Source organism: Ochotona curzoniae, unplaced genomic scaffold (genome assembly GCF_017591425.1).
Source record: "Ochotona curzoniae isolate NIBS_2020 unplaced genomic scaffold, NIBS_Ocur_1.0 contig_2657, whole genome shotgun sequence".
NCBI lineage: Eukaryota > Metazoa > Chordata > Mammalia > Lagomorpha > Ochotonidae > Ochotona > Ochotona curzoniae.
In genome coordinates, this window is record NW_024465540.1 from 726,426 (window position 1) to 734,764 (window position 8,339).

General features: G+C 39.8%; 1 long non-coding RNA gene across 1 annotated transcript; it reads left to right on the forward strand.

The window, feature by feature from the left end:
* The first annotated feature begins 211 nt into the window (after window positions 1-211).
* Window positions 212-7,715, forward strand: LOC121152792. Its single transcript, XR_005883317.1, has 3 exons — window positions 212-223; window positions 3,908-3,914; window positions 7,352-7,715. It is a non-coding gene; the product is annotated as an uncharacterized LOC121152792 (long non-coding RNA).
* The last annotated feature ends 624 nt before the right edge of the window (window positions 7,716-8,339 follow it).

Sequence of the window (8,339 nt, forward strand, 5' to 3'; positions counted from 1 at the left end):
AGACACAACTGGAATCATTTTGGTACTAGAAGACTTGTGCTTCAGCTTTCAAAAAGTGCGATTCACCAACACACTCAGTTTCCCAGGAATTACATACAGTTTTGGGCATATGTGCTGACAGAGCACTTGTTTTCCATGGTTGCTGAAAATGTCTTTGGCGCTGAACTTCTCTCTGGATGTGGAATTTTAACATTGTGAGTGAGCATTTTCATGGTAGTTTTTTGTGGGTTCTCAACATGCTTGATTTCATCATCCTGGGCTCCAAGTGCGTTAAGGAGAATTGACCAAACATAATTTCAAGGAGATCTAATCAAAGCTGACAGCATGTGAAGCTAATAAACCATGTGGAGTTGATTTGAAATGGGAAGACCTATGCTGCCTCTGTCAAAGGTTGCCATTAACAAAAACCTCAGTTTCCCAGGTATAATATGCAATTTCAGGCATATGTGGTTCCAGATACGTTGTATTCAATGGGAGCTAAAATTTTTGTTAGCTGAATTTCTCTCTTCATGTGTATTTTTTAGCACCAATAGTGAGCATCTTCATCCTTGTATTGCATGGGTGCTCTACATGTTTGCTTGCATCATCCTGGGCTCCATGGGCATTGAATGATAAGTGACCAAATAGGTTTTCCAACAGATATCCTCCAAAACCTCATGGTATGTGAAGTGAATGAGCCACGTGGAGTTGTTTTGGAACTGGAAGACCTGCATTGCCCCTTTTGAATGTTGCCCTTCCCCAACACACACTCAGTTGCCCAGAGGTCCCATAAACTTTCAGGCATATGTGCTTCCAGAGCACTTGTAGTATTGCAGTGTAGCTGAAAATTTCTATGGCGCTGAACTTCTCTCTGGATGTTGAGTTCTTAGCACTGGGAGTGGGGATCTACATCGCTCTTTGTGGGTGCTCAACATGGTTGATTTCAGCATCCTGGGTTAAATGCACATAGAATGAGAAGTGGCATGTGATGTTCATGCGCCAATTGAAGACATTTTTCCCCTGGAACAGCTCTGCTGACCCTTTCGAATGTTGCCATTCACCAACACACTCAGATTCTATGTACAGCATACACTTTCACGGATATCATTTGTTAGAGCTCTTTTTTTCCATGGTTGCTGAAAAACGCTTTGGCACTGCAGTTCTCTCTGGGTATGGGGTTGTTAGTACCATGACTGAGGATTCACATCGTTTTTTTGGTGGGGGGGATGCTCAACATGTTTGATTTCATCATCCTGTGCTCCATGGACATTGGACGAGAAGTGAACAAACAGGGTTTCTAGGAGATCTGCTCGAAAAGCTAATGGCATGTGAAGTTAATGAGTTAAGTGGTGTAGTTTTGACAATGGAAAAACTTTGCTGTCTCTTTTGAAAGTTGCCATTCACCAATACAATCAGTTTCGCTGGATCACGTGCAATTTCATGCATATTTGACGCAGGAGCTGCTGTATTCCTTGGTAACTGAAAAACATTGGGCAATGAACTTTTACCTGGGTGTGCAGTGGATGGGTTTTGGAGAGCGTATCTTCATTGTTGTTTTGTGTGGGTGCTCAACATGCTTGATTTCATCATCCTGAGCTCCATGGGCATTGGCTGAGAAGTGACCAAGATTTTTCCAAGAGATCTGCTAGGAAAGGTGATGGCATGTGGAGTTAATGAACCAAGTGGAGTCGTTTTAGCAATGGAAGGCCTGTGCTGTCACTTTGGAATGTTGCCATTTAGCAACACCCTCAGTTCCCCATGTATCACATGCACTTTCAGGCATATGTGCTGCCAGAGAACAGGTTTTCCATGCAACCTGAAAAGCTCTTGCATGCAGAACTTCTCTCTGGATGTGGAGTTGTTAGCGCCTGGAATGAGGATCTCCTTTTTTGTTTTGTGTGGGTGCTCAACATGCTTTGTTCATACTCCAGGGCTCCATGGGTATTAAAAGAGAAGTTACCAAACTGGATTAGCTGCAGATCTGTTTGTAAAGCTGATGGTGTGTGAAGTGAATGAGCCAAGTTGAGTCATTTTGGGACTGGAAGACCTCTGCTGCCCCTTTCTAACATTGCCTTTCTCCCAAAAACTCAGTTTCCAAGGGATCACATACAGTTTCAGATCACATGTTTTAAATGTTAGCTGATAATGCCTTGGGCACTGAACTTCTCTTTGGGTGTGATGTTGTTAGCGCCTAAAGTGAGTATCTAGATCGTTGCTTTGTGTTGGTGCTGAACATGCTTGATTCCCTATCCTGGGCTCCTCGGGCTTTGTACGAGTTGTGAAAAAACAGGGTGTTCCGGAAATCTCCTCTAAAAGCTGAAGGTGTGTGAAATGAATGAGCCAGGATGAGTCGTTTTGGCACTGAAAGAGTTGTGCTGCTCCTTTTTTTTATTGTTGTTAAGATTGTATTATGCGATACAGTTTTGCAGGCACTGGGGATTCCTCCCACCCCTTCCATACCCCTCCCCCCATGGTGGATTCCTCCACCTTGTTGCATAACCACAGTTGAAGTTCAGTTGAGATTCCTTCATTGCAAGCACATACCTAGCATAAATTCCAGCATCTTATTGCCCAGACAAGTTCAGTGGCCTCTTGGGGAGACCTTCTCTGGTCTGAAGATAGGGCTAACAGAGTAAAGATCCGGTCAGTTAAAAGCCCCAATAAAACCTCAGTATCAATATACAACATTATGGAATTAATTGACATGGTATTGGGTAAACAATATGTTAAAAATAATGCAAGTTCCATTCTTCGAAACATCTGGGTTGAGACAGTATCAATGACAGGTTCAAAAAATAACCAACAACCAAACAAAAAAATTACATTGGATGTGAAATGACTCCATAGGGTTTTCTTCTCGATCTGGTCAAAAAGCTGATTGTATGTGAAGTGACTGAGCCACGTGGAGTCGTTTTGGCACTGGAAGACCTGTGCTGCCCCTTTCAAATGTTGCCATTCACCAACAAACTCAGTTCCCCAGGGATCACATACACTTTCAGGCATATGTGCTGCCAGAGCCGTCGTTTTCCATGGTAGCTGAAAATGGCTTGGGCGCTGAACTTCTCTCTGGATGTGGAGTTGTTAGCGCCTGGAATAAGGATCGGCATCCTTGTTTTGTGTGGGTGCTCAACATGCTTGATTTCATCATCCTGGCCTCCATGGACGTTGGACGAGAAGTCAACAAACAGGGTTACTTTCAAGGTCTGGTTGAAAAGCTGATGGTATGTGAAGTGAATGAGCCACGTGGAGTCCTTTTGGCACTGGAAGACCTGTGCTGCCCCTTTCGAATGTTGCCATTCACCAACACATTCAGTTCCTCAGGGTTCAAATACACTTTCAGGCATATATGCTGAGAGAGCAACTGTACTATTCCAATGTAGGTGAAAATGGCTTTGGCGCTGAACTTGTTTCTGGATATGGAGTTTTTACTACCTGGAATGAGGATCTACATCTTTTTTCATGTGGGTGCTCAATATCCTTGATTTCATCTTCCTAGGCTCCGTGGGCATTAGACAAAAATTCACCAAACAAGTTTCCCAGATATCTGCTCTAACTGCTGATATTTGTGAAGTGAATGAGCCTAGTGGAGTCGTTTTGCCACTGGTAGACCTGTTTTGCCACTTTCTAATGTTTTCATTTGCCAACAGACTCAGTTCACCTGGTATCACATACATTTACACGCATATGTGCTTCCAGAGCACTTGTTTTTCATGATTGCTGATAATGGCTTGTGCGTTGAACTTCTCTCTGGATTTGAAGTCACTAGCACTGGCAGTGAGGATCTTCATCGTGTTTTGTGTGGCTGCTCAAAGTGCTTGACTTCATTACCCTGTACTCAATGGGCATTGGACGAGTAGTGACCAATCCTGTTTTCCCGGAGAGCTCTACAAAAATCTGATGCTATGTGAAGTGAATGAACCAAATGGAGTTGTTTTGTACTGGAAGACCTGTGCTTCCCCTTTCCAATATTTCCACTTTTTCGTACAGCAGGACAATCAACGGCGGTCGCAACCACCTAGGAGAGAATGAAGGGGACAAGAGATACGAAGAATGAACAGCAAGACAGGGTGTCTGATCAAGCTGTCAGTCTATTGATTTTAATTGAGTGTTTTTATATTCTTTAGTAACTAAGGCTCAGGGAGGAAAGGAGAAACTAGGACGCAAGCCATGGTTTTCAGACCGATTGTTCTTGAGCAGCCACCATATCAACCATAGTAACCAACATACCAACAATAGCATAGGTAATCAGTAACAAGATGTTGGCAGTCACAGCATAAGTCACATTCTGAAACAGTTGCTACAAACAATTGAAGCTAAGCGTGCGTTTAGTTTCATAACTTCTTTCCCAAGCATCTAGCCAGCCGGGTGTTTTTCACTGGCCAACGGTTCTATATTCAAAATGGCTTCAGTGTGGCTACAGTACAAGGCTCCTGACATCTCCCCCTCTTTTCTATATATCAATGAATGTGGGGAAAAGAAAATGTTCCTTGAGGCAAGATAAGCACTGCCTGTCTTAGGTTCATTCTGAGGGACCCTCAACTCTTACCCGTCTCTGGGCAGCACTGCCAGTCATCCAGGGCTCCCTGTCTTAGGTTGGCGGGATATTAGAAAGATGCCCGTCATTGGCTAAATGCTTACCTGGAAAAGGCCATGCCTCATTATATTAGATGAGCCTCTTTGAAGACTGGAGCCGCACTGCATTATGTGGGCGGTTATCACTTGAGGAGCCTGAGCCATTGCAGCAACCATCAAGGTTTTTAAGGCCATAACCTCGCTGTATTTCTTGAACATGCAAGCTGCCAGCTTAATGCCATTTAGAACAACTTTGCCAGACATGGGTAGAACTCGGGTCTCATTTACTTTAATTATACTGGTGGTAACTGGTGGAATTTAGGAAGGCGTGAGAGCATTGTCCCCAGAGACATTGATTGATTTTTATCACTCTGGCTGAAATATTGTGAACTTTTACTGGGGTGACACATATATGATGGTATATTGGGGAGCAGCTGGCTGGTGAGATTCAAAAGGCATACATAACAATGTACAAGTATTGTTGAAAATACTAACATTCCAGACTCTCATAGTGCTAAGATGTTACATGTATACATGACAGTTTTATCAGGAACCAGAGACCCTAACTGCCTATTACCCCATTTGGCTCCTACATTTTCAAACAGAAATGAACCCCAACTGTTTTTAGGGAGAAGGGGCGTCATCATCCGCTCTTAGCTAATTCCTGCTGAGTGGGTGCACTGTTGGGCAACAGCAGCTGTAGGAGGTCCATCTACTGGTTCCTGATAGAAGGCAGAAGTCATCAGGTGTTTGATGTACATCCTGGCACTTGAAAACTTTCTCTTTGTTGAAGTCTAAATAACAAAACATAAGATAGTTATAACTCTTCCCAGCCTAGCAGGTTGTGATTTCAGTTAGCAGTTTGAATACTTGAGCATCAGAAAGTAGATGTAAAAGAGTTGTTAGGTTTCAACTTTTGTCAGAGTGAACATTAAGAGTATGGACTAGATTTTTATCTGTCTAAATTAACTTCTTTAAGTCTCAAATTTTGTAACATACTCAATAAGCTCAATGGAACACATGAAAGTTCTGAGCTGCATAAAATTGCTAACCTAAATCAATCAGAAGGCACAGTAACAATGCATGGATTAGCATACAGCATCAGGATATAAGCCCATCACAGGACAGGTAAATGCAAGCTGACCTCTTAGAGCAAAAGAGTTAAATATTCAAACATAATCAAAACTGAGATTATAAATCTTTATACTAAAATACAGCAAGGTATACTATTAATTTTACTGTGACTCTGAATATACAGGTCCTGCATTGAAAGTCAGTGTACACAGTGACTCTAGTGGATTTAACAAATTAGCACTCTAATGTATGATGTCATTGATCACCTGATCCTTCAGACACACGGTGCTTACACTATGGAAGCCTCTTGAATCCACAACAACCCCATTAGACAAGGCCACACACAAAGTGGAAGTTCTCTCCTCCATTGAGAGAAGAGCACAACAGTCCTCAGTGGCTGCTTCTTTGTACTGGTGTGTGGACCACTGAGGTCCTTCACAGAGGGACACTCCTAGCAGCAGTGTCCTGGGCTTTCCACACCTGATATGCTTGTTCTCTTGCTGGCTCCCCTGTCAGACCAGAATGCCTTTTGGGCTGATTCTGAGGCCACTGAGTGCTATTCAAAATTGTCAGGCTATGAGTCTGCTTCCCATGTTGGAGTATTTTAAAAATTCTCTGAGATCTGAGTTATCATTTGACACTTACATACATACACCCATATATTTTCCTTTTAGCTTATGTGGATTTGGGCTCCCATGGCCAGTCTTGAAACTGTGCCCTAGCAGTAGATGCATTTGAAATCATGTTAAACTATTGAGCTGAACAGATCTTGTAGGTCCTGAGAAAACAATAATGGACATGACTTTCTAAGAGCCTAATTATGCATCTATACATTATTTAATAAAAAAAGATTTAGCTTAGCAATTCTCATTCATAAACATGCACATACAAATCAGTTAACACACATAAAACAAAACAGCTTTTGTAACTATTTAAGAATTCTCTTAAGTGTGTCAAAGTTACCAATGGTTTAGAGATATATATATATATATATATATATATATATATATATATATATATTACTAGTAGTCTGATTAAACCATACCTATAGTTTACAATTAAACTTTAGCTTTAATTGATGCAATAGGTCTGCTGGAATCCTAGAAAACAGTCTCTGTGTTTGGCGCTGTGACATGACCTGTAGGATTTTACACACTCTTGTACTTATTATACCTAGCCTTCCTGACAGGATTTTATCTAGTTGGGCTCCCCATTGGCAAGGTTTCCCAATGTGTTTTCTGCAATTCCCTCCCCCCCCCCCACCATCTGGGATTTTTTTTAATCCCAGAACCAGAAGAGTTAACCCTATTAAATATGCCAAGAGGCCTTAAAATATTTGATCACAGATTTCTCACTATAATAATCACCCATTTAGTCAGAACTGATTTAAACAGCAAGAGATAAATTTTTTTTTTATCACTTATAAATGATCACCCAAATATTTTAAGGTAAATACATATCAGAAAATACTCTTGAAAACACAGATTTTTTTTTAAATCATGAGAATTTAACAAAGACAATATACAGAACCCAAGGGATTACCTAACTGAAAGGCAAAATGTATATTTCCTCAGTCAATCACCAAATATAACCTTAAACACAAGAATTAATGCATAAAATCATCTCATAACTTTTTCAGAACTTTAACAAATTCAAAAGTAGAAACAAGAATAGAGCTTACTGAAGCTGGAAAGACAATTGACAGAGTCATGAATTAAACCTAAAGTTCAGTGTTTCAATTTTTTAACAGCTTTCAAAATTGGAGATATTTATGTTTTTAGATATTTACTAGCATTTTTATGTATGTACACTTCAAAAAATGTTTGAACACAGATATCAATTCTAACATCAGCATGTATTAGGTATTAATGTTAAAGACTTAAACAATGTTGAAATAGTATCTTTAAAACTATAGCCAATTATATATAAAGCTTACAACATTCATTCCTCAACTTTTCTTAAGACATTTTTTAATAAAAGCATACCAACATTAAAATACAATGCTTTAAACAATTTTCAACCATTTTCCTAATTCATGGAAACATAATTTAGCACAAATCCACTTTGAAACCAGGAAAGAGAAGTTTTTTCAAACAATCATTTTTTTAGCTAATTTGGATTTTTTTTTTTTAAATGAAGGCAGATAAGAATTACCACAACCGGGACAAAGTCGAAGTCCCAAATTCTTCAAAGGGCAGACTCCAAGCATGTCTCTTCCTTGTTTATGGCTGATGGGCCTGGAGCTTTTCTTTAGCTTCTGTTTTATTAAAGTCAAAAGAGCTGAAAAAACTTCAATTTGGCTGTTGTCTTGAGAGACTACCTTGGGATTTACTGAAGTTAGCTAATGGATTTAGTTATTAATAAGATAAAGATAACTTACAGGAAATGTTAAAACACTTTTGTTTCTCACAAAGAATCAGACTTCAGTTCCATAGTTTTAAAGGCAAACATTCAGAAAACATACACATTATGAGCCGTTTTACTTACGCATCTTTAAAGAATTCATTATTCTCCTGCAAGGCAAAATCTCACACACTTCCTTGTAAATAAGAACACAAGTAATTTACAATCTGAATCAATTTTATGAATAGGAAATATTTCAACCAATAAACATAAATACTCACCTACTTTAATAGCATATATGCAGCAAAAAATTAGCTTAATTTTATAATATTGTGAGATTACAATCCAAATTATTTTAAATGACAAGTATG